This window comes from Helicoverpa armigera, chromosome 29 (genome assembly GCF_030705265.1).
Source record: "Helicoverpa armigera isolate CAAS_96S chromosome 29, ASM3070526v1, whole genome shotgun sequence".
Taxonomy (NCBI): domain Eukaryota; kingdom Metazoa; phylum Arthropoda; class Insecta; order Lepidoptera; family Noctuidae; genus Helicoverpa; species Helicoverpa armigera.
Window position 1 is genome coordinate 3007284 of NC_087148.1, and position 26830 is coordinate 3034113.

At 37.3% G+C, this 26830-nt stretch overlaps 1 long non-coding RNA gene across 1 annotated transcript in view; it reads left to right on the top strand.

Moving 5' to 3' along the window:
• Positions 1 to 26351, top strand: part of LOC110379886 (uncharacterized) — a 39236-nt gene extending 12885 nt beyond the window's left edge. The window contains exons 2-3 of the long non-coding RNA XR_002429776.3: positions 25852 to 26059; positions 26222 to 26351. This is a non-coding gene — a long non-coding RNA (uncharacterized LOC110379886). The remainder of the gene's footprint in view (positions 1 to 25851; positions 26060 to 26221) is intronic.
• The last annotated feature ends 479 nt before the right edge of the window (positions 26352 to 26830 follow it).

The window sequence follows — 26830 nt, forward strand, 5'->3', positions numbered from 1 at the left end:
TCGAAAGGACTCGAGTGACACCGCAGGCGGAATATAGCCCAAGAATATAAAGTCTTCGAACAAAATAAAGCTTACAAAAGCAATAAGCTAATATTCTCAAGAAACCTATTTAAATATTAAAATAACCGTCGTTCAGATCGTCCCAATTTCCCCAATTGTCTCAGTGCTTTAAGAGGGGAAAATATCATTAATTTTGTATAGACTCACTGTCAAACAAACGATTTCTGGTTTCTGCACTGAATTTTTAAGCCCTAGTTTTGTTTTCGACTACTATGTAAAAAAGTCGTGGTGGACTAGTGGGCAAAAAACCAACCTCTCGAGGACGCGGGTTCGATTCCAGGTCAGGCAAGTACCAATCAATGCCACTTTTCTAAGCTTGTATGTACTTTCTAAGTATATCTTAGACACCGAAAACTGTGTTTCGGATGGTTGACGTTGAACATCCTTGGCAGTCGCTACGGGTAGTCAGAAGCCAGTAAGACTGACAATCAGTCTTACTAAGGGGTATTGGGATCCCCGGGTAACTGGGTTGAGGAGGTAAGATAAGCAGTCGCTCCTTGTAAAACACTGGTACTCGGCTGCATCCGGTTAGACTGGAAGCCGACCCCAATATAGTTGGGAAAAGGCTCGGGAGATGATGATGGGTTCATCTTTTGGTCTTAGTAATCGCTGTATGGGTCGACTGATATTTGATAAAGGTTAAGCAACGATTAGGGTCAGTCCGTGGATGGGTTACCATCTGTGGTATTCTGCCAAGTTTTGGACGGCATATTAAATTCATAGGTCCTGGCTGTCTTTTGAACATCTTTAGCAGTCGTTACGGGTAGTCAGAAGCCAGAAAGTCTTTCCAAGGATCTTTTCGAGTGTCTTAGGTAACTGGGTTGAGGAGATTAGATAGGCAGTCGCTTCATGTAAAACATTGTTACTTAGCTGCATACAGTTAGACTGGAAGCCGACCCCAACAGTACGAAAATGGCACTAAAAATAACACAGAAAATAACATCATCATCCCACTTCAACATCGGAAATATACTCTAAACAGTAACTATAACTTTGAATGTTGACAAAACCAATACTACACAATAATAAAGGATGCTACAATAATCCTAACTATGGTCGTTTGTACCCACGTTGATCCGAAACACAATAAAACGAAACAAGCCCGTCTGGGGTCAATTAGACCCAAAAGCGTTGCGTAACTGCCATCGACGGGTTGGACAAGGATGATGTAGTCAATGGAGTGTTCATTGAATAAAATAACGTTGTATTTTTTTCCTGAAAAAATATGTTTCCTTCTGGGAAGTTAGCTGTTCCTCTTCCTCTCTCAATATTGCAAAGTAATATTACACTATCATAGTGTTTAGTTTACTTATAGTCTATCTCGCTTTTTCCCAGCTACATTCGGAACCTTCCAGTCTAACCAGATGCAGCTGAGTACTATCGTTTAACATGGAGCGACTGCCTATCTATCCTCCTCAACAGAGGCGGCTCGCCCTAAGGAGCGCTGGTGCAGTGAACTCCCTCTCATAAAAAAATATAGGTACCTACTTAATAACAAAATTAAACTCCTTAAATTCATTACTAATATTATTAATTCTAAAACTATTGTAAAGAATTAATATAAATACTAATAAAAAAAAAGAACTTTACACATTACCTACCCTGCCCACACCCGTCATACCATACACGGCATACACCAGCATGTCATAGGTAACGCGCGAAGCGGAGCGCTCGCGATTGCGCTCCAATGAAACAGGATTCAATACATTGCCATAATACGAAATCCAATAGGAGTGAAAGAGAAATTTCGCCATAGGCCTGCGCGTGAAACAAAAGATTTTCTAAAATAGCCAATTTTGGAGCGCCGCTCACGCGACGTTGCCGGTCGGTCTATTTTAACAATCGCGCGCGCCCGACAGCGACTGCGCGCGACGTTGCCACTCTGATATAAACAAACAGATGACAGATCATGCATGCGCGCGAACGGCGAATGTAATAATTACTAATTCGGGATTTTTTAAATTAATAATCACATACGTGTAGAAATAGATTGTACTTGTTGCTTATTACTATTAAAGCGAGTGTTAAAATGGACAATTATAATGTGGAGTTCATTAACAACTGTGAAAAAACCTTACAAATTCGGCTTGAATTGAAGGCAAAGGGACCGCCACGGCCTGAACTTAACCCTTACGCAAAAATGTACCACAAAAACGAAAACATATACGCGTGTGTTTAAATCCGAACAATATGTGAAAACACCGTGGTTGTGTGGCTGTGATGTGAGTAACAAATTATTTTGTTTTCCGTGTCTTTCGTTTGAAGCGGGCACGGCCGGCGGAGGTGAGACTGCTTGGACTGAAACGGGCGTTGAAGACCTAGCTCATCTTTCAGTTAAAATGAAAAAATATTCACAATCTCGGTACCATTTGTTGAATGAACTGCAGTTAGCGTCTATCGGACGACAAGATATTCTAGACTATCTCTAGATTCCGCGTACCGAAAGTCTATCCGCGAGTTCAATGACCGTGTCGTTTAAAATAAATAGTATTGCTAACGCTATGTATTTTAATTGTTTTTACCTTTTCTACCACATTTACAGCAAATAAATTAGGAACTTTGACTTTTCAAGTGAACACCCAAACAATTTTGTCACAAGCCGCCTCTGCTCCTCAACCCAGTCACCCTGGCAACCCTGTACTAAGATTGCTTGTCAGCCTTTCTGGCTTCTGACCGGTAACGTACTACCAAAGATATTTATAAACATATATTTGCAACGCCTGAAAAAGGCCTTTAAGCTGTACTTATTATCAATTTAAACACCTGTTATACCATAAAAAGCCAACAAATATTTTGAGTTTAGAAAAAAAAAGATGAATCTTCCTACAAATGACAGCCGATTCCCAACCATTTACCGTGCCTTCCGAAACACAGATTCAGACTAAATACACACTCCATTTGCTAATTAATCTTGACAGTTAGACCATTAACCCAGAATAAGGGTAATACAACGGCAGTACAGCGAATATATTTTTATCCAATAGCTAAAGTTAATGTTTTACCTTCATTAATTGAAGGGAAATAGGTATATAAGTGTGTCGTTTATATTCTGTGTGTCTTAAGGGATTTGGGAGCGGAATTTCCGAATGGTACTTGAACAAAGATTGCTATATGATGGTTTTGGAAATATTGAACTGATTGAATCTACAATAGTATCATGAAGTTGAGAGTTCTGTTTGTTTGTACGCGATATTCTCAGAAACTATTTGACTTAACTGAAAAAATATATATATTTTTGGATTATTTATCCAGATAGTCTATCTATCTAGGTGGGTGGATTAGTTCCAGGAAATAAATAATTCAGTTTAATGTAGGTACTTTTATCCGTTGTTTAAAGTACATAGTTAAAATTCTGTTAGTTGTTGGTTAGTTTGAGACTATATGATTATGTGACGAATAGGTATTAAAATATTTTTTTCATTGGAAACTATAGGTCCGATTTGAAAAAACCTTTCACTATCAGATAGCCCATTGATGTGTACGCGTTCCAATGGAACTTGGGTGAAACCGCGGGTTATAGTGATAGCTGGTTAAAGATAAAACGTGCTCAAACCAAGATCAATTTTTTATCTAGTTATAGTAATTACAAATTAAAATCTATTGGATTTTAGCCAAGATACCTACATAGAGACAGTTTTTATTACATTCACAATTCGTAGTAGGTATTTCAGTACCTACGTGTTTAGAATTCAGTAGTTCAAAATTGAAAATTGTCGTAGTCATTTTACCTAAGAGCACACTGCAAACTTTCAGTCGGCCGATAGTTTGTTTGTGCTCATAAATTAGTATGAAGATGAATGGTAGTACGCACATTACAAAGATCAGGTATTTAGCCGGTATCAGACCGACTGAAAACTGTGATTAGGGTCAAGATTTTCTTTGAAAAAATAAATTGACAATGATCGGTTGACTGTTTAGTCTATAAGTAGTGTATGAGTACTCTAAATGTTAAAATTATATTTAATTGAAAGGTAGTTAGTGAATTTAATTAGAGAGCAAAATGAGTATTGTTCATCAATTTGTTTGTTTGTTATATGTAAATTGAATAAAGGGTGAATTAATATTACATATATTTTGTTTTGTATAATTAATTTTGTTACTTCCGCCAGCGGTTTCAAAGTGGTGCCGTGGGAATTACTCATTTTGCAAACTTGGATAAAGAGTGTAGCTCACAGAAGGTATTTCTAGATAAATGGGCAATGGGACACTAAATATTTTTACAAAATAGTGTAGTGAGTTCTAGAGATTACGGGTACACAAACATACTCTTTAGCTTTATAATATAATCGGTAATATCGGGACACCTTTTCACACACGCTCAGTTAGCCCCATGGTAAGTTATTGATTAACTTGTGTTATGGGTGCTAGCCATGGAAGATAAAAGACTAGGTGCTAACACAACTGATAAACTACATACCTATAGCTACATATAAACATATCATAACACCCAGACAACGGCCAACAATCATGCTCATCACACAAATGTCGAACGAACCGGGAATCGAACCCGGGACCTCAGGTTCGGCAGTCGGCATGGTGACCATTGCGCCATCGAGGTCAGATAATATTAACTATACCTAGAAATATAGATATGAACTGAAGAGTTTTTATAGGTAGATAGTCAGATAAAGTCAAAACCTAGTCATTCCTTAACCCTAATTTAATTTTGACCCTAACTTTTACGATAAATCAATGTTTATTAGGGTTTTTAACTACAGATATTACTTATAAAGCAAAAAGGGTAGATAAAATATATTATTTTGTCTCTGTTTTATGTAACATAAAGTTCTATTTTGTTTATATTTTCTCGTATCCTAAATAAACATGTGTATAACATGTTTTAAATATTGGAGAATTGTGTTTATTTAAACGAGGTTAGATTTTTTAAATTAACAAAGTCAATCTAATGTTTGATAAGGTAAAAAAAAACCGTTAGTAAAATTCTTGTAAACATTACAATATTTTCTAAAGTCAACAATTTAAGAATTAAGAATACGGTAAATTAAGGATAGGTCATTTGAAAGAAATGATTCAAAACATGTCAACAATTTTTTAATAGGAAATTGAAAATAAGTATTTTATGAAATGGTTTTGGCGTGAAAGCTTTCCTACCTGGGTTGCGGGTTTGTTCGCGCCAGTTACCACGGCCCTGGTATATAAAAGGCCAACGACGGAACACGACGGCTTTTAGTTTGTAAGAGACTGACACTCCCTCACCGCTGTTGGCCCACAGCGGGCATTTGATGATTTTTGAGGTCGTTAAAAAAATACTAGAGATACAGAGATGAGATCACATTTCTATATTATTAATAGCAAGGATTATCTCATTCGATCAATACATATGTGTACCTAGTAACAACACCAGTTGTTTCTTGCAATTTCACCCGCTTCTGAAGGGAACTATTCCCCTAATACCTTAATAACACTAATCTACTCTTCTGTTATACTTCTAACTACCTCCTCCAAGCTCAAAAAAAAACCTGATTGTAAGTATACTCATTCCACCATAATGGATCTGACGATGATAATCAAAATTTACGATAAATGAGTCCACAAAAATGTGGCTCGTCACTGCTGCAGTATTAGAACTTAAAAGTTGAGGAAATAGGTACTGTGGGGAAATAGGTACACTAATATTGTGGTAAATTAAAGTGGTGATAGGATTTTGGTGAATCTTGGTAGTAATTTAGTACCTACGTATGAATCTATACTACTATCTACTACTAATATCATAAAGAGGAAAACTTTGTTTGGTTGTAATGAATAGGCTCAAAAACTACTAGTCCGTTTTTAAAAATTCTTTCACCATTCGAAAGCTACATTATCCACGAGTAACATAGGCTATACTTTATCCCGGTACGGGCAGTATTTACCACGGGACGCGAGTGAATCTGCGGGAAAACGGCTAGTAGCATATAAAGTTACTTTATGTCAGGGTGCAGGAAAAAGTTCCCTCTCGGAAGGTGGAAAAAAGTAACAAAAAAAGAAGGGTACTAAGTAATTATTTACTTACCTTCAAATATATTGTTTGTCTAGTTAAACAGAGCTTGAATTGATGTCTCTTCTTTCATCAGTCAAAATTTTTCAAGCTTTTCGATAAACGGGTTAACTCTAAAGGAATTTTTAAATTGGTTCGGTATGCAGTATGTCGTTCACTTAAACAAAGTTTTCGTGTTAATTTCTATTTAAATACATAGGTAGGTAAGTACATAGTGAGGGAATGGAATAGGTGCGTGAATTTAACCCGTATTTTATATAATTCATATATCATCATCCTCCGAGCCTTTTCCCAATCATGTTGGGGTCGGCTTCCAGTCTAACCGGATTCAGCTGAGTACCAGTGCTTTACAAGAAGCGAATGCGTATCTGACCTCCTCAACCCAGTTACACGGGCAACCCGATACCCCTTGGTTAGACTGGTGTCAGACTTACTGGCTTCTGACTACCCGTAACGACTGCCAAGGATATTCAATGATAGCCGGGACCTACAGTTTAACGTGCCATCCGAAACACAGCCAATGGTGTCTAAGATATACTTAGAAAGTACATACAAACTTAGAAAAGTTGCATTGGTACTTGCCTGACCTGGGATCGAACCCGCGCCCTCATACTTGAGAGGTTGGTCCTTTACCCGCTAGGCCACCACGACTTTATATAATTTTTAATTCATATAACTCCATGTTAAAATATTTTCTCTCTCCACTAAGAGATAAAATGTCGCGTTTCTCAAGAGGTTTCACCTTTTACGTCACATTTCTGACTGCGGCTGTTTGGGCATATACCTTGCCTTAGCTTACATAAGAAACACATTTATAATGTACTCTAGGTATTCCCCGCGGTTTCACCCTTAACCCGTAGAAAATACCGGATAAAAAGTAGCATATGTATATCCTTTTTAAAATTATATTTAAATTGGTTCAGTAGTTTTGACGATAAACCGCAACAGACACACGGAGTTACTTAAGCATTTACCTATAATATTCAGTAAGGATGTTCCCCTACAAATTCCACGTATTTTTTAATTTTGATCGCCCTATGAAAAAGATTGAATTATGGTCACAATACCTCGGTCTTTTACAACTGCCAAATAAGACACTACTTAGTCAATATCTTACACCGAAATAATTTTTCGAATTCGACCGTAGTTCCTTCAAACGCATTAAATAATACGATAAAGCGCATTCAAACAAACAAACTCTTCAGCTTTATAAATGAGTACCTACAAATTCACACAACATAAGTCTAAAGTCTTGGACAAAAAAAAAACACATCCCAAGCCGTCTTTTTATGCGCAGTTAGATAATAAATCTACCGAGTTCCCAGACTGGCTGCAACACATACATATATAGACAACATATATAGCAGCTACGTACATAAGCAAGACAGAAGTTCGCGAAAGTAGTTAGTTATTTAAATGTGTCGGGTAACATTATGTACGCTTACAACTTGGCGGAACGACGTAAAGGCTGTTTTAGACTAACGTTTTTTTTTTCAAAGTCAAAGTTAAAGAATTTATTTACAAACTAGCTGTCTTTCCGTGGTTTCTGTCGTGTTCCGTGGGAACTAGAGCCCGTATGGGGATAAAATATAGCCTATATTACTCGGGGAGAGTGTAGCTTTTTAACAGTGAAAGAATTTTTCAAATTGGTTCAGGAGTTCGGAGCCTTTAGGGGAGAAACAGACAAACTAAATAATGTTTCGTCTTTATTATATTACAGTAGATAGAAGTATAGTTACGTACATAAGCAAGACAGAAGTTCGCGAAAGTAGTTAGTTATTTAAATGTGTCGGGTAACGTTATGTGCGCTTACAACTTGGCGGAACGACGTAAAGGCTGTTTTAGACTAACGTTTTTTGTCAAAGTTAAAGAATTTATTTCTAAACTAACTGTTTTACCATGGTTTCTGTCGCGTTCCGTGGGAACTACATCCCATACCGGGATAAAATATAGTCTATGTTACTCAGGAAGAATTTAGCTTTCTAACAGTGAAAGGATTTTTCAAATCGGTTCAGTGATTTCGGAGCCTTTAGAGTAAAAACTAAAATATGTTTCCTCTTTATTATATTAGAGTAGATAGAAGTATAGATATGTACATAAGCAAGTAGTTAGTTATTCAAATGTGTCGGGTTACATTATGTAAGCTTACAACTTGGCATAACGACGTTAGGGCTATTTCAGAGTAGCACTTTTTTTTGCGTGCGTTTACGAGCGAGTTTGAGTATGCAGAGTTTATTTACATGTGACACGCATATTTGCATATTCTAGCCTGTTTTTAACTAGTAGCAGTGAGTTGTAAAGGCATGCATAAACATTTTTTTTATATATCCAGTGCAGACTAACCTCTCGGCTTATAGTTGGCTAGACGGTTGGCTGAAAGTTTATTTGGACAGTAAACGTGAATCGAATCATTTTTGTTCTGTGTTACTGATCGTTATTCTTTATTGCACTCTTAATATGTCTAACAGCTAAAGAATAAAGACAGTTTAGAATTTGGTTCGATTACAGCCAACCTTCCTAAGAAGTAAGGTGAATCGCAACCTCGCAACTACAATATATTTAAACAGATTATTATATAACAATAAACTAAACATATAGGTATTATGTGTTTAGCAAAGAAGGAGCATCAGTAAGGATGAGCCTAATCAAACTATCGACTAAAAGTCTGCACTCTGTGATTTTCAACCGCTAGTCTGACACCGCCCTTACAACATGGCGGAACGACTTTCGCTCTAATAATAATGTAGTATGTTAGTCACGTAGTTCTAGTTACGTTTTAGAGAAATTCTCATCTTCCATAACAGATGTTATATGTAATTTAACCCTTAGTCAGGAAACTACTTCACGGGAATGAAAAACTTAGGTACTTTACATCATTTTTTATAGTTAGCTATTTCCATGTTTTATGATCCGCCTAGCCGTTTTAACAATCTACATTTATATAATTTGCCTAGCCTTTTCCCAACTATGTTGGGGTACTATCTGAACTCCTAAAACTAAAGTCATTAAACATATACCTACTTAGGTTATTGATCCAGTTTTCGAGGCAACCCGATACTTCTTGGTAAGCCTGGTTGTCAGACTTTCTGACCACCCGTAACGACTGCTTAAGATGTTCAAATGACGATCGGGACCCACCAATTTATCGTGCCTTCCGAAACCCAGAAGAACTCGTCATGATAAGATAGTTCACCCACTGACTATGCCACTGTTTCAAAGTCAAAGTTAAATGTTTTTATTCAAGTATTACTTTGCAGGCTCTTATGAAACGTCACACTAGTTGTACAGTTCCAAAAAGTTGGTCTTATGGAGAAAAGCAGGCAAGAAACTCCATAGACACTCTTTTTAAGAAGGAAGTTAACTTCCTTAACCCAATAACTTGGACAACCTTACACTCCTGGTAACACTGGTTGTCAGACTTCAGCCTTATCCTTCTCTTTTCCAAAAATGTTCAAATAACAGCTGGAACCCACCAATCTAACGTGCCTTTTGGAACACGGAGGAACTCGTCATGACGAGATGGTCACCCATCCAAAGACTGAGTCTGCCAGGCGTTGCTTAACCTTATGCCCGGAACATAAAATCTAAGTATATCTTAGATACCAATGCCTGTGTTTCGGATGGCACGTTAAACTGGTCCCGGATGTCATTGAACATCATTGGCAGTCGTTACGGGTAGTCAGAAGCTAGTAAGTCTGACACCAGTCTAACCAAGGGGTATCGGGTTGAACGGGTAACTGGGTTGAGGAGGTCAGATAGGCAGTCGCTTCTTGTAAAGCACTGGTACTCAGCTGAATCCGGTTAGACTGGAAGCTCGGCTCGGAGGATGATGATCGATCGGTACCATAAAATGCTATAGAAACAACACAAAACCCCCTAACAGTTATACAAAGCAATATCCTCGTGTACCATTAATTGCATTTCGCAATAAAAGCTTGACCCAAATCGATGTACATGGTCGAAGTAAACAACTCAGTTTCGGGACATTCGCTGTAAATGGGTCGAGTGCTTATTGGTCAGTTATGTCTGGACCATGGAGAACAAAATGACTAGCGGAGATGCCATAAGCCGACCCCAACATAGTTGGGAAAAAGGTTTGGAGGATGATGAGATGAAGTAGATGAAAGTAGTATAGCGTACCAAAAGTAGTAGTAGGGTTGTCAGAAGCCAGTAAATCTGACACCAGTCTAACCAAGGGGTATTGGCTTGCCCGGGTAACTGGGTTGAGGACATCAGATAGGTAGTCGCTTCTTGTAAAACACTGGTACTCAGCTGCATACGGTTAGATTGGAAGCCTACCCCAACAAAGTTGGGAAAAGTGAATGAGGGACGAAGAACGTTAATGTGTTAAGCTCTTATACGCCTTCTTTTGAACCCAACAATTTTTTGTAATACCAAAAATCCTTGACACATGTCTTAAAGAACCCGAACGCCTACTTAGTTCACCAGTAACTGATCGTCATTCTTTTGGTCATGCCCACCGTATGTATTTGACCTAGAAGAAGGCGCCTGACCTACCTGCATTATGGGATCTCTGCCATCACTCATGGTTCTTTGCTCCGTGGCAGGTACCCTTAGGATATGTGACGTCACTGTGACGTCATCGAAACACTTAAAGTTGTTGATGTTGTGTTGTACATGTTTTGCAATTTAGGTTTTATGGATTGAAGCAAAAGTTAATCTTGTTGCTAGAAATGAATATGTTTAAGAAAATAATAAAATAGAGATAGAATATAAAATTAAACTTAGGATGATAAGGATTTTTTTACACTATTTATTCGTTATAAGCCTTATTTTCCAATACACTTTTTTTGACATGCACTGACATACACTTTTTAAGACATCATCAAATGACCCCTCCCGCTGTGGGTGCAGCGTGTCAAACTCTTACTGACTAAAACCCATCATGTTTCTTATTCCTTATCCTTCTTAAGCTCTTATGTACCAGGGCCGCGGTAACTCGCGCGAACAATCCCGCAGCTGCGTTCAAAATGCATCTACTTTACATATGTTTTTTGTGTTTTGTATATAAGTGTAGTGTTTTTAGTAAAGAAGTTTAAGTTTGTAAATATAGTGTACATATTCTTATTTAAATAAATAATTTTACATACTCACTTATACTGAGAGACTTTAGCTACTAAATTTAACCGTTTAAACTGTCACTGTAGTCTGTGTTAATACCAAGAATATCCCGTTCCATTTGAACCGTGGTTAAATTTAACCGAAGGTTCAACGGTGCGAATCGACTGCGGTCATCAACCCCTTTCGTGGTAATTTCAAAATGAGAAATTCTGTTACTGGAATATTGGTAGCTAACTACTTGGATTTTGATGCAGCGGTTTGTTTGTGAATTTCCTGAAAACTGAAATTGATCTTGCTTGTAGATTTCAGGAATTATATTAGGTAGTTAGCTGGTTTAACTTTGAATAGCACTGGTAACAAGTTCGGGGAATTAGTAATTTATAATCTAGCTCAGTTGAATATTTTTTTTTTCTTAGCCCATACTGTCCCACTGCTGGGCAAAGGCCTCTCCATTTTGCCTCCACACCTCTCGATCTTTTGAGACCTCCCACCAATCAGGGTTGTAGGCATCCAGGTCATAATACTTTTTTAAATTAAACTTATATCTATTGTTTTATTTTAATTAAATTTTGATAACATTTTCTTGCTGCCAAATAACTATTTCTAAATAGCCGTTCCTCGCGGTTTCACCCGCTTTCAGTAACGTTACCATACATACAACACTTTAAAATAATGTGTCTTGTATCAGTAAAATAATTTTCAAAATCTTTTCAGTACATCCATATACATATGAGTCTCCACAAAGTCATAAACTTTAAATAAGCTAGGATCACAATATTTTACATAGTAAATAATTTTAAAAATATATAAAATTCCAAACATTAAAGCCATCTAAAATCCACTACAGGAGAATAGCACAAAATTAAATGACAGTCGTAGATCAAGTGTTTACCAACGTCTACAAAATGCACAATTCGTAATTACAGATCCATAGTACCTTCTCATTATTCCTGAACGTTGTTTGCACAAGACAAGTCCCATGGAGAACAAAATGACTAGCGGAGATGTCATAACGCGAAATCTCCTAAGAAAGTAGCGCGACAACATGCGGGTGCGAGGGGGACGAGGAACGTTACTAGCTCCGCTCTTACACGCCTTTTATGGATCCCACCCATTATTTTCAAAATAAAAACACCAATTAATCAAGACCAACCTTTTACAGATTGGTTTTGATTTGACAAAGTTTTTTGACCTACAAGAACGCGCCTGACCTACCTTCCTTATGACATTTCCGCTCATAATCTCCCAAGCCTTTTCCCAACTATTTTGGGGTCGGCTTCCAGTCTAACGGGATGCAGCTGAGTACCAGTGTTTTACAAGGAGCGACTGCCTATCTGCCCTCTTCAACCCAGTTACCCATGCAACCCAATACTTCTTGGTAAGACTTACTAGCTTCCGACTACCCGTTACGTCCACCAAAGATGTTCAAATGAAAGTACCACCTATAGTTTATCGTGCCCTCCGAAACTCATAGTGTTTAAGAGATACTTAGAAAGAACATACAAACTTAGAAAAGTCGCATAGGTTTTCATTCATTGCCTGACCTGGAATCGAACCATCATACTTGAGAGGTTGGTTCTTAGGCGTCTCCGCTATCTTTCCTTCCTCCGTGGCTGGTCCAATTTTGGTTAAACCGTGTTTAGCAGACGGTGCTGGTTGCGGTCAGAACCCGTTTAGTCTGAGTGAAGGATTAAGTACGTACCTTTGTTTGGAGATACGGACAATTTCGTACTGTGATTGTCTGCTTAAATTACAGGTAGGGAGTTAAAGAGGTTTATTTTTAGGGTAAACAGGTGTAAGTAGGTACCTACTATAATGTTTGCAGATTATTTTTGTCTGAGTGTGAGACCAAAATAATCGAGGCTCGAGTTAATTTTGCATTTTAAATATTAACTAGATTTCGCTCAAGACTCATTCCGGATTTTCGTGAAAACAATTTCCTGCACTTGGATGAAATAGCTCGGTTCAGCCATATTAGGGTGAAATTGTGATAAATAAACTCACACTCGCAATTATAATTTTAATAACGACTTCTGCCAGCGGTTTAAACCACATCCTCTACAGTCTACTCTGTAAAGTAGGATAAAACTTACCTGAAAGCCTTCGATATGTGCTATGTGCCCTATAATATAATGTACTACTGTTTGTTTTCCCAAATATAATAAATAAATAAATATCTAGTATATAAGTGGACTGTCTAACACTGGAAGCATTCTCACATCAGGAAAACTCTTCAGCTTTATAATATTAGTATAGTTGTTTAGGTATGAAATGCCGAAGTATTTCAGACCCCATTACATACGACTACATCTACATATAAATACACAACTGTATGTTCGTACGTGACCGCATTTATCGTGAACGATCGCAGCTATCAATATCTGTGCAAGACGTTAACGAATAGTTTGATGTCCTCCTAGCCGATTATCGGCTACGGTGAGTGTTCATGTAAGGAGATTAGCCAACTGCGCAGGTCATATTATAGTGCACAAGCATTTGCGCAGACACAGGTGCATTCCCTATTCCTTCACTCTCATAGCCCGATGGGACGGCAATCCGACACGACCGGAGAGAGATCAGGCGCAGGACCGACATAACATGCTCTCCGATGCACGAGTGTAACAATCACCAAATTATAGGCTGCTTAGTGAAAGTTTTTAAAACCCAAAAAGCTAGCTTTGGCCGAGACCTCGTGAATATTAGTATGGCTATTTAGGTATGGAATACCCCAGTGTTTCGAGTCCTATTACATATAAATAAATACACATTTGTATGTTACTACGTGACCGTATTTATCGTGAACGATCGTAGCTATCAATATCTGTGTGAGACGCTAACGAATAGTTTAACTTAACTACAACACAGCGGTACTTCTAACTGATTGTCAAAGGCAGAATGTCGGGAACAGATTCTTGTTAGAGACGGGATTTCTATTATTATGTTTATTATATAGCTTAGGTTCCTTAGGTTGATATTTATTTATTTATTTACTCTCCAAACATACAAATATCTTTACAGGTTACACCCAAAATAACTTGTGTTATGATGTAATAACTATAATTAAAATACTTTCTGTTATTTCGGGACTTTCTCTCTGCAACTGGACAAATGATAGCCTATGTTACTTGGAGACAGTGTAGCTTTCCAACAGTGACAGAATTTTTCAAATCCGTTCAGTAGTTTCGGAGCCATTGCTGTACCTACAAATAAACAAACAAAAAATGTTTGCTTTTTATCATATTTATTTTTCTGTAAGTACTAGTGCCACCCACGTCCCGAGGAAACTATTGCGTGCACCCGGACAAAAAGTAATCTTAATACTCCTTGTTATATTAGTTGTCTTTTTCATGGGAAATCATCAAATTACCTCTCTCGCTGTGGGTGCAGCGTGAAGGAAAATCAGACTTACTTACTAAATCCACCATGTTCCTTTTGGAGCCCTGTATGTATCAGGGCCGCGGTATGATTTTTTTATAAAATAAACTGTAAAACTAAAGACCTACAGCAACTGAATCTATGCACTTAACAGCTTTCTATAATTATTACGAACACGTGTCACAATTCTAAAATGAAACTGTGGTCATATAACACGTGCTATATCGGTTTTTACTTTTTAAGGTCACACTGTTAAGGTCTGTTCAAAGGTCGCACTATTTGTAGGGTAACGAATATAGAAGACTGTGATTATTATTTTTGTGATGGTCTTTTTAAAGTTTTGATTCAGGTTTTGAGCGAAAATGAATGCAAATTGTATTCGTGACGTTTATGCAAACTAGTATTGTATTGTATGTATATGTACTTGTGCTTGTGTGTCTGTCTTGTGTTTCCTGGGAAATAAAATGTATCTATACCTAAATGTAGGTAATGTGTATATGTATATCTAAATGTAAATATAATCGTAAAATACTACTTTGAAAGAGTGTCATAAAGAAAATAAATTGGTTTACATAAAAAGATGGGTTACTATAAAATTGTTTTTTTGCACACGAAAATCTCAAGAACTACTGGTCCGATTTGAAAAATTCTTTCATCGTTAGATAAGTAGCTTATTCATCGAGGCAAAGTACATACTTCTTTTTACCCAAGTGCGCGAAGTAGTATCCACTGAATTTATTGATAATGCTAAAATAAAATTAATTGTATCCTAAGTCACGAAATATTGTTTTGTACTTATATTAAGAGTGATAAACCTTGGAAAAGGGAACTTAAAAGCAGTGAAAGTAAATACATTGTAGCTGTAATTCTACCCCAAAAACAAAGCCGAATATTTTATGCTTACCCAAAATTCGACCACACTGAGTATAATTCGGAAAATTCCAGTAAATCACCCACACTCCCTCATTTGAAGAGTGAGTGACGTCACGCTAAAACAATAGCTGTAATAACAGTTTCTGGTACATTGAGTTTTTAGTATTTGTTTACGTACATACTAGGGTTCTTGGGTTTATTGTTTGAAGTGACGCGAGGTTGTGTAGTGAGCGGAGCGTGAGCGAAAGCGGGGATTGTGTTATGATTGTCTTGCTAAGTGGTTGTCTGGGTAACTGGGTTGAGGAGGTCAGATAGGCATAAGGCAGTCGCTTCTTGTAAAACTCTGGTACTCAGCGGCATCAGGTAAGACTGGAAGCCGTCTCCAACATAGTAAGGAAGAGGCTAAGAAAATTTTAATGAATAGCGGCTGCTTAAGTTCGCATTAGTAGGTAATGAACTTCATGTTCTTGTTCTCAGTTTTATTAACGGTATAATTAAGATGAAATTATGAAACCACTGGCTCCACCTGGATTCAAAGGCTACAAGATATTCTGATGTAGGCATGGTTGCATTACTACAGTACTAAAATGTAGTAACATCCACATATTATGCAAACTTTCACATCTCTGCTTATAATACATATTTTAAAGCTGAATAATTAATTTATCTGAATGCGTCATCAGAGGAACCGGGTGCACGAAGTAGTCCCCATTTATCGCGAGTGAAACCACTAGCTGTATAATTATCAGCCACGCTTTCCGCTTACAGTAACACCTCGGCTGAAAACTGAAGGATTTGTGAGGTCACTTTTCTTTTATTGTAAGAAATGTATGTCAATGGCCGCTTTTGTTTTCTATTATATTCCCGTGTTTAGCCCGAGGGCGTAGCTTCTATAACAAAACGTTATTTACTTAGTTTTATAGTGGGAACATAGTTTTATTTGCTGGGTTAAATTAGTCTTTAAAAGGTTAGCTTTAAGGGGGATTTTTGAGTGATAGTCTCCCGTGTATTTTTTGGGCAGCTGTTTTGTTTTTTTTAATTGCGAGTTTCTCCATATTTCAGAAAGCACGTTAAATTGGTGGGTCCCGGTTGTCATTTGAACATCTTTGGCAGTCGTTGCGAATAGTTCAAAGCCACAAATTCTGACAACCAGGCTTGCCAAGGAGTTGGGTTGCCCGGGTAACTGGGTTGAGGAGGTCAGACAGGCAGTGAGTACATGTAGCATACTGGTACTCAGCTGCATCTGGATAAGTTAGAAGCAGTCTCCAATATAAGGCCGTCACTCAGCCATGTAGGTACTCTAAGAAAGCCAAAAACGTTGACCGGTTTTTGATTACATAAGTCCCAAAACCATACATTTCTGGACTTAGACCTCAGGCCAAAGCTCATAATATAAACAGAAACCCAATTATGTTACCCTTTTGAACTTGAAAGGGTAAAATAATAAATGGTTATAATGTAAACCATCGGCCGCAAGATGGGTCGGTATTGAATGAAATTAGCCTTCAAAAGCACTTATTAACTGTTGACGTTTTGACATCTTATTATTATTTTTACTAGGTTTTTAGGTAGTTTTTTTTCGTACCCCGAGAGAACTTTTTATACTCTGCTGTATAAAAAGTTGCCAAATTAGTCTTTCCATAAAATCGGTTCAGTAGTTTTGGCGTGAAAGATAAACCGATTGAGTAACTTCCCATTTTTAATATTAGTTAGGATATCACTCAAAGCAATGACGTAACATTCTATTCGTCAGAATTTTATTATTTCACAATCCAGGTAAAACATGGGCAACCTCGTTTTTAGACTGAATGTCAGACTTTCTGTCTTCTCACTACCCATAAAGACTGTCAAAGATGTTCACTGACAGCGGGGACCTACAGTTTAACGTGCCATCCGAAACACAGTCATTGGTGTCTAAGATATACTTAGAAAGTACATACAAACTTAGAAAAGTTGCATTGGTACTTGCCTAACCTGGAATCGAACCCGCGCCCTCATACTCGAGAGGTTGGTTCTTTACCCACTAGGCTATCACGACTTTTTGACTTGATATCGAACCCACACTCATACTTGAGAGGTTGGTTCTTTACCCACTAGGCTACTTTCATTTTACAAGTCAGTTTATGAAAATGAAAACACAGTATTTTTATCTATGTTAAATACTGCGAACTCGGGTTATGGAATGTCGCAACAAATTCCTCTCTTTGCAACCGAGCCGCCGTTCAAAACTGTACCGTTGAAATTTATGTTGTTTTCAAGTGCCATAAATTGTGCGGTTTTCGAGGGGACAGCAGAGTTCTTGGGGGAAGGGTTAATTTATTTATTGGTTTTTATATTTTGATGAGGAAGACATTTGTTGATAATTGATTAGATAACTAGCTGTTCTCGAACGAATTAGGTACATTCCACGCCCAGATAAAAAGTAGCCTAAGTTCTGTCACAAACTCTAGCTAGTCTATCTTTGTATTGGTTAAGTAGTTTCACGAGGGACAGACAAAGTTACATTCGCATCTAGGTATACTAATATTATAAAGCTTGAGAGTTTGTTTGTTTGTTTGAATGCGCTAATCTCAGGAACTACTGGTCCGATTTGAACAATTCTTTCAGTGTTAGATAGCCCATTTATCGAGGAAGGCTTTACTTTTTATCCGGGTTCGTGCAGAATTTCCCACGGGATGCGGGTGAAACCGCTGGCAGAAGCTAGTGTATAATATTAGTAAGTATATTATCCATCTGCTCGTTTGCTCACCTATCACAACCTGAAACAACCTGAAAACTGGCCAAGTGCGAGTCGTAATCACATACGAAAGGTTCCTTATTACCACTCATAAAATGCCTAAAAATCATGCGTGTTTTATGGACGCATGCCTAAAAATATTTTATAATACATACTATCTAACTATCACAGTTCATGAGATATAGCCTGGTTACAAACATCCAGTTTTCCCTTTGGCTACAGAACCCTAAAAATGGCTCAAACTAACCAAAACTGACCCGTTGTCTAGATACACCACTGTAACAAACACGTAAGGCCCAGAACGTGACAATATTTGTTCTCAGGCTTTTGATATTATTTCATAATATTACTTGAAAGTTCTAGTTTCTTCTTTACGACCTTTTCAAGTCTGAAAATTGGCTAGCCAGCGAAGTGTCCCGTTAAGATCTTTTGTTATTTGAGTACCTTACTAAAACGTGGCTTCTAAACAGTATTACCCAAAGAAACGATAGGTAGATTGTTTTGAATGTCGATATGGCTACAAATGATGATATTAAAATTTTAATTACGGAAGAAATAGATATGCTGCGCCAATAAAAATTTTGTCTAAAAATATATTTCGATCAGGGAGAAATATATTTATCATCATCATCCTCCTGCCCTTATCCCAATTTTATTTGGGGTCGGCGCAGCATGTTTTCTTCTTCCATACTCGTCTATCTGCCGTCATCTCACAAGTAACATTCTTTCTTACCATATCTACTTTCACACAATCCATCCATCGTTTCTTTGGTCTTCCTCTTCCACTATATCCGTCCACGTTCATACTCATCACCTTCACAACATGACTCATGACATGGAGAAATATATTTATAAAAATTATATTTCTAATACATTTCTAAGTTTGGTTGTCGTGTATAGTTTTGACCTTTTACATACCTGTTTACACCCAGGCATTAAAATAAAGTAAAAATAAAATAAGAAAAACTATGTTTTAAAATAAAAATAAACGCTTTGAAACTTTATATCTATCTACAACTCGTTCCGCTACAAAGCTAAGTGACTTAATGCAGCCATTTTTAACCGGAGACGGAAATGGTTGTACAAAGTAGAAAGATTTCAGGCCATTTTATTGGCCGAAAGTGAGGCCGTGAAATGACGGTCTTGGAATAAAAACGGCCTATTTAGGCCTTGGGCTTGAAGTACCAATTTTGGGCGTTGAAAAGAATAAGATTATTTAGTTGAAAGAGAAAAAGGAATATTATGATTTCTTAGAAAAACGTGTATTTTTGAGTCATTTTGATTAGATACGGTCCGCGCAAATTAATACCCAATAGAGTTAGATTTTGTTTTTACTTATGCTATGGTGATGTCAATATAGTCAGTAACCAACGCAAGCAATAGAGAGACATATTATTTTGTTCAAATTGTACCTATTACTTTTGTAATAGCCAACTTCGGACAAGCAAAGCTTTTCGACAATATCTGTACGAACAAATGCGCAACGAGTCAAATAGCTTATTTCAGAAATGTCAAAATCCATTCATTTTATCTTCGTTCTTCCTTTCCTTCTGCACGTGTCGTCATTCAAAACTAAGCATTTGCCTAATAAAAGGTGACACTTGACTGACAGCTGTCAATTCTCAAGAGATAATAGCATTTTTTGAAACGACTGACAGAATTGTCAACTGCACTAAAAAACGATACGACCATACTAACTACAAAAAAATCTTAAAACGTCTTTGAAATAAAACAATTGAATGTATGAATAAATAGTAATAATCGTATTTCTTATTCTTTTGCAATTCCGAAAAGGGCTCCATTAAAATATTGTTTCGACTCTCTGGCAATCTATTTAAGTGGTTTACCTTACCAATTTAATAATATAGTAGTTTGGGGACAGAAATAACTCTACTATTTCTGTATAGAAACTCATAATAAAAATAAAAACAACAAGGATAATTCTTTCTAATGTTATGAAGGTGATGAATTTGTTTGTACGCGCTTAACTCAGAAACTAACTCATTACTCGAAAGAGATTTTAGGCTACTTTCTATCCAGATGATGCAGTTGAAACCGCTGGTAGAAGCTAGAATAAAAAAAGAAATAGATTGAAACTCCAACATTTTGTCATTCACTTACATCATCATCTCCCGAGCCTTTTCCCAACTATGTTGGGGTCGGCTTCCAGTCTAACCGGATTCAGCTGAGTACCAGCGCTTTTCAAGGAGCGACTGCCTAGCTGACCTCCTCAACCTAGTTACCCGGGCAACCCAATACCTCTTGGTTAGACTGGTGTCAGACTTACTGGCTTCTGACTACCCGTAACGACTGCCAAGGATGTTCAATGACAGCCGGGACCTACAGTTTAACGTGCCATCCGAAACACAGTCATTGGTCATTCACTTACATTTGAACTTTTTCCCATGTGTTATTTGGGAATAGTGTAACTTCCCAAAAATTAAAGTTTTTTCTTTATCTGTTGTAATTTGGAAACTACCGTTTCGCAGCTTTCAGGCTACAAACAACCAAGGAAAATAATGTTTTCTCCTTATTAGATATATTAGTATAGATATAGAAAGGGAACGCGTGAATGGCGTCTGTTTTCTTGGCAAACACGAACATTTACTTTAAAAACATTAGCTTTAAATGGACGCTGAGTGGTCTATTACGGGTCTCAAGGTCCGGTATTTTATTCTGTAAGAGTGGAACTGTTTGTGAGACTGTTGGGATGTTGGTTTGTTTGTTGCGTGTTGAAGGGAATAAACAAACAAAACTGTTTTATAAATTTCGTAAAGATTTTTCATTTAATTTATGTGAAATCTATTGTCAAGTGTGTTCAGGATTAAAAACCTATTTTTTAATCCATGTTTTATACCTACATGGATTTACTTCATATATTTTATGCTATCCTGGTACATGGTCGGCAATAGCGTTTACACTCGGTAATATTGGCATGTTATATTTATTCATACCGATTCAATAAATCCGGAGCCTATTCGATGCAAACAAACAAACATATAAAAAAATAATCAAATCTTTCCTCATTATTATATTACATAGAACAGAAAATACACAGCCTTGTCTATTTATCATATCAATACTACAGACCATTTTCTAACTAACTTTATCTCTAAACCAAAATTGAATAGATTTCCGAAACCGATTAAAATCTCGACCCAAATAATTCACACGTGTGACCATGCAGTAATATTACCTACTGAACTACAACTTTGAGCTACTCAGCCTGAAAGTAGTTCATCCAATGTAAAAGTAGTACACTGCAAACTAAACAGTAGGCCGATAGTTGACCCGATACATGTTACTGTTACAGCCTTTTTATCGTCCCACTGCTGGGCTGCGGCCTCCTCTCACACGGAGAAGGATTGAGCGTTAATCACCACGCTTGCTCAATGCAATGATTACCTGATGGTTGGCCCGAAATTTGTAAAGAAAATCTTGATTCCAATCAAAGTTTTCAATCGGTCTGATACCGGCTAAATGCCTGATCTTTTTAATGTAAACACTGGTACTCAGTTGCATGTGGTTAGACTGGAAGCCGACCCCAACATAGTTGGGAAAAGGCTCTTGAGATGATGATGTAATGGGCTGCGGGATTGTTCGCGCGAGTTACCGCGGCCCTGGTACATAAAACGCCTACGACGGAACACGACGGTTTTTAGTCAGTAAGAGTCTGACACTCCCTCATCGCTGCTAACCCACAGCGGGAGGGGCCATTTGATGATTTTTGACGTCGTTAAAAAAAAAGATGATGATGTAATATGCGTAGGTACTATCATTCATGTTCATACTGATTTATGAGCCCAAACAAACTATCGGCCGACTAAAAGTTTGCAGTGTGTGGGTAGTTTAAATTAGTAAGGAGTTCTGAACTAAAACGACTATGGTATGACCTCATTAGAAGTTTTGGCGAAAACTTTTGTGCTTGAGTATTCATAATTGGTATGAGAATGGGGACTTAGAATTTACCTATGTATGTTTTAGGCGTAACTAGCTGTTTCCCCGTGGTTTCACCCGCGTCCCGTGGGATAACTTCTTCCTTAAATCTAGATTACCTACTTATTTATTTGGGATGCCAACAATTACTACATTGGGTTATGAACAAGCCGATAATGCAAAAAACTTACAAGCCTAATGGCTATATGTTATTCTGATGATGACGCTATGTACATATGTATGCACGTATATCCCTGTCAAGTTTCATCAAAATAAATATAATTCTTCTGTAAAATATGCTTTGAAACTTTCACATTTTACAATAGGTAAGTATAAGTAGGATTTGCTTCAACGATACTGAAACTATATGTAACCTATTGTGTGCTTTTAATTATAAAATCCGCTAGCAGAATCCAGTTACAAATAAACATAAAAATAACAGAGAATAGACATTTGCCCTTTACTGGTAAATAAAAAAAAAGAAAAACTCTTAATAAAAAATATTAGCACAAAATCTGTGTATACGAATGAATCTCTGTTTATATGAGTTTTACGTAGAAAACGTACAATCAGAGCGAATGTGACATCGTTTTAGTAATTATAGCGGGCTCATGTCACGTGAGAAGGCAATGGTACAATTTATAAGAGGTAGCGAGAGTGATTTTTTTACTCATCATCCTATGGGCTTACTCTTTTCCCAACTACGTATATTGGGGTTGACTTCTAGTCTTACTTGATGCAGCTGCGTACCAGTGTTTTTCACGGATCAACCCGGACAACCCGATTCTCCTGGGTAATACTGGTCATCAGTTTTTGTGGCTTCTGACTACCCAGAACAACAATGTCTTTTCTTTGTTAGCTTGAAAGCTCAAAAACCTAAAAGAAACCTAAAAATAAATTTTATAGTAATTTTTCTACAAATTGTATTACTAAGCATGTATCTACTGATTTCAACAGAAATCTTACGTAATTTTTGTATGTGTCATTAAAAAAATTACGAAAAATTACGAAACTGAATATTTTTTCATTTTTATACTACCGTATGATTCGTTAGTTTTTCAAATCAAATATTTAAAGCTCTTATTAAAAGGCCAATCAAGCCAAAAATATAAATCGCTTCTATCTCATAACTTGATCGTCAACAAATGTCAAAGGTAGCGAATGCCTTAATATAATGAGTGAGAATCACTTCATATGAGGTCACGACTCCGCTTGAGGTACCTACTTCTGCGGGATTGTTCGCGCGAGTTACCGCGGCCCTGGTACATAAAAGGCCTACGACGGAACACGACGGTTGTTAGTCAGTAAGAGTCTGACTCTCCCTCACCGCTGCTTACCCACAGCGGGAGCGGTCATTTGATTATTTTTGACGTCGTTAAAAAAGGCACCTACTTCTTGTGATATAGTATGAATTCGTACAGAGAAATATAACATATACCTTCAGATAGTCACACTGAATTAGGTACACCAATTTTTAAGTACATACAAAAATAAATACGCAAACTTAAAACTATACATATATGTAAATATGTATCTACAATAATCTACATCTATACATATAATAAATCTGTAAAAAAACTGTGTCTGTACATTGAATATATTAAAAAAATAATAATTGGGTGGGGTTTAGAAACAGTAATGGAGCACAAATCCAAAAAAAAAATTCTGTCTGTATGTCTGTATGTCTGTATGTCTGTTTGTTTGTACACGCTAATCTTCCGAACTACTGAACGGATTTCAATTATTTTTTCTTTGTTGTATCAGTATTAAGCCTGGTCAGCATATAGGCTATAATTTATCTTCGAAACTTGAAGACCTGATGCAGAACACCAACAGACCAACAAAACTATAAGAGATACAAAAATGGTGCCATGACAAAAATTGTTTCATGTGATGAGCATTTTCAGCTGAGATAATAAATTTGAAGATCTGGATAACCTGATGTGGAACCCCAAGAGCCCAGCTTTTCTGTACCATATACAGGTATGACGTTTTAGCAAAAGTTGTTCAATTTGATAAGCACTTTCTATTGACTTATACAAATTGAAGATCTAAAACACCTGATGTGGAACTCCAGGGGCCCAGCTAGACTATAGCATATAGAGGTGTGACGTTTTAGCAAAAGTTGTTCAATTTGATAAGCACTTTCTATTGACTTATACAAATTGAAGATCTAAAACACCTGATGTGGAACTCCAGGGGCCCAGCTAGACTATAGCATATAGAGGTATGACGTTTTAGCAAAAGTTGTTCAATCTGATAAGCACTCTCTGTTGACTTATAAAAATTGAAGATGTAAAGCACCTGATGGGAACTCCAGGAGCCCAGCTAGACTATAGCATATGAAGATATGACGTTTTAGCAAAAGTTGTTCAATCTGATAAGCACTCTCTATTAACGTATAAACATCGAAGATCTGAAACACCTGATGTGGAACTTCAAGAGCAATACTACACTTGAAATGTATAGAAATGAATGTTATGAAATAGGTATGGTGAATCAAAAAAAGTAATTAGTCCGTTTTTTAGATAACCCTAAAATAATGGACACGTATTTTTCTTTTCTCTCTCTCACAAACAAATAATAACGAAGATACAACAACGCTTGAATTTCGTGTTAAGTCACTGCTTAGTACAAATTTTACATACCTAGACGTGGCGTCACGAGCCCCCACTCTCCGACTTTGTTGCGTTATATCTCATTATTATTATGTATGTCTCTTCCAGACCTCGAGACTACAGAGTTCCGAATTTTTGGGTGGCAAACGTGGGGCCAAAGCCAACAAGCTGATGCCCTTTTGAGACAACTTAAATGAAATGGTGACACAAAACCAACGATTATCCCTTTATACACTATAGAAATGAACCCAAGGACAATCCCCGGTTCTGTGCTGAACTATTGCTAACTGTGGAGGAAAACTACTAGGGCTATTGTGATGGATGGATGTGATGGAGTGGGATGTTAGTGGATGACAATGTATTAGGTACATGTAAAAATGGCGGGTGGAGACTCGCCACCTCACTTACTGGGCCCCCGGGAATCAGTCACTGAATAGCAACAAGAGGGCAACAGAGACATGAGCGGCTGAAGGGTGAGGATACCTCGGCGGACTTTAAACGCAGATTACGCGCTCCCTGTGCTTACTATGAGGCACATACCCTCCGAGCAGGGCTACTAATCCTGCTCTAGCGACTCCACTCTGGACGGCCAAGCCAGCCAAGCCAGAGGCGTGAGACCTACCCCCGTCATGGTTCACTCCGACCGGCCGGAGATGGGGGACAGTATACTCTCCCTGGAGAACTCAGTATATATAGCCCTGCGGGGTCGCTACTCAGCCTCAGATGTCCTGCGGTGCCTATATCTCATTATTTATGATCTTTGATTTTGCTAACCCCGTAGTCGCTGGCATAAGGGACAGGATCCGCGTACGAAGTCGCGGGCAGAAGCTAGTACATAATAAATATAATGTTAGTATTTTATAGGTATACCTAGAAAACTTCTAGTGTTGCGACATTGTTTAAAAAAGTTACTCTATGTATAGGTACGTTATTAAATAACTTAATATCCGCTTTGATGGAGTCTAGCGCTTATAGTAAGTTACTACGAACAAATATAATTAAAACCTTTCAAAAACTTTGTACTCAATGAAAATTGTCTACAGTGTGAAACTTATTTATATTTCATAAGAATAAACAAAGCAGCTACCTTCGTCTTATTCACAATCAAACAAAGTACTTTTGGGATATTTCCAGCTCTGAACCAAATGAACAAATAAAACCTTTTTTTTCAGGTCTGTGAAACTTCAGCCGAACTGTTGTAAAAGCTGAAAAATAATACAAAAACATCGATTTAGTCTGGTCTGTGATAAAAAAGAGAGATCTCATAAACAATACCTTTTTTGTTGACGTTTAAAAAAAAGCATATTTCGCGTGTTATCTGTTGCGATTGTTAAATTGAAAAAAAAAATAACGTTCGATGTTGGGTTCTCAATTTAAAAAGTAAGTGTTGGCTACATTAAAATTTAAAACTTAAAAAAAAATCACAATTCGAATCAGTGTTCTTTATTCAAAGTGTAACAAAATTGACAGTTTTTTTTTTTAAGTTCGTTGTAGTGTTGCTAGTGTAAATAATTTAATTTGTGTGTGGTTTTGTGACGATAGTGACGTCCCAAGAAGCGTCGACAATGACGAAGAACTTTTTGACGGTGACCAACATTGTGAACGAAGGGATCAAAGGGAGCAAGATATCTAAACTTGGCTTGTCCAAGTACCTGTCTCAGTCTCTGTAAGTATTTTAAGTAAGATTATTTTAAGGAGGCAATAAATCGTACAACTAGTTACCGCTCTTTAGGATTCCGTACCCAAAGGGGACTCTAATATTAAGACTTCGCTGTCTGTCTGTCATCAGCCTGTATCTCAACAACCTGTAGCTATAGGTACAGACTTGCATTTTGATGTGTTATTGTTGCCTTTATAATAAAAAGTACAGAAAACTAGTAAAAATAAATATTTTAGGTCTCAAACGTGTTTTTTATAGCTGGAACGCAATCCTTTAATTGCGAGATCGATTCGCACTTTGCCGGTATTTAGGCTCTTATTCGAAATATTATCCATTTTACGGCCTACTCGTACTTGGCTGTAATTATAGCTTTCACCATTACGTCCACTCTCTAGTTGCGACGCAAACACAGAGAAAGTGCTTTTCCATTTCTCACTTTTCTGGTGTCACTGCATTACCTTTATGATGAATGACGAAAGTGCTTTATGACG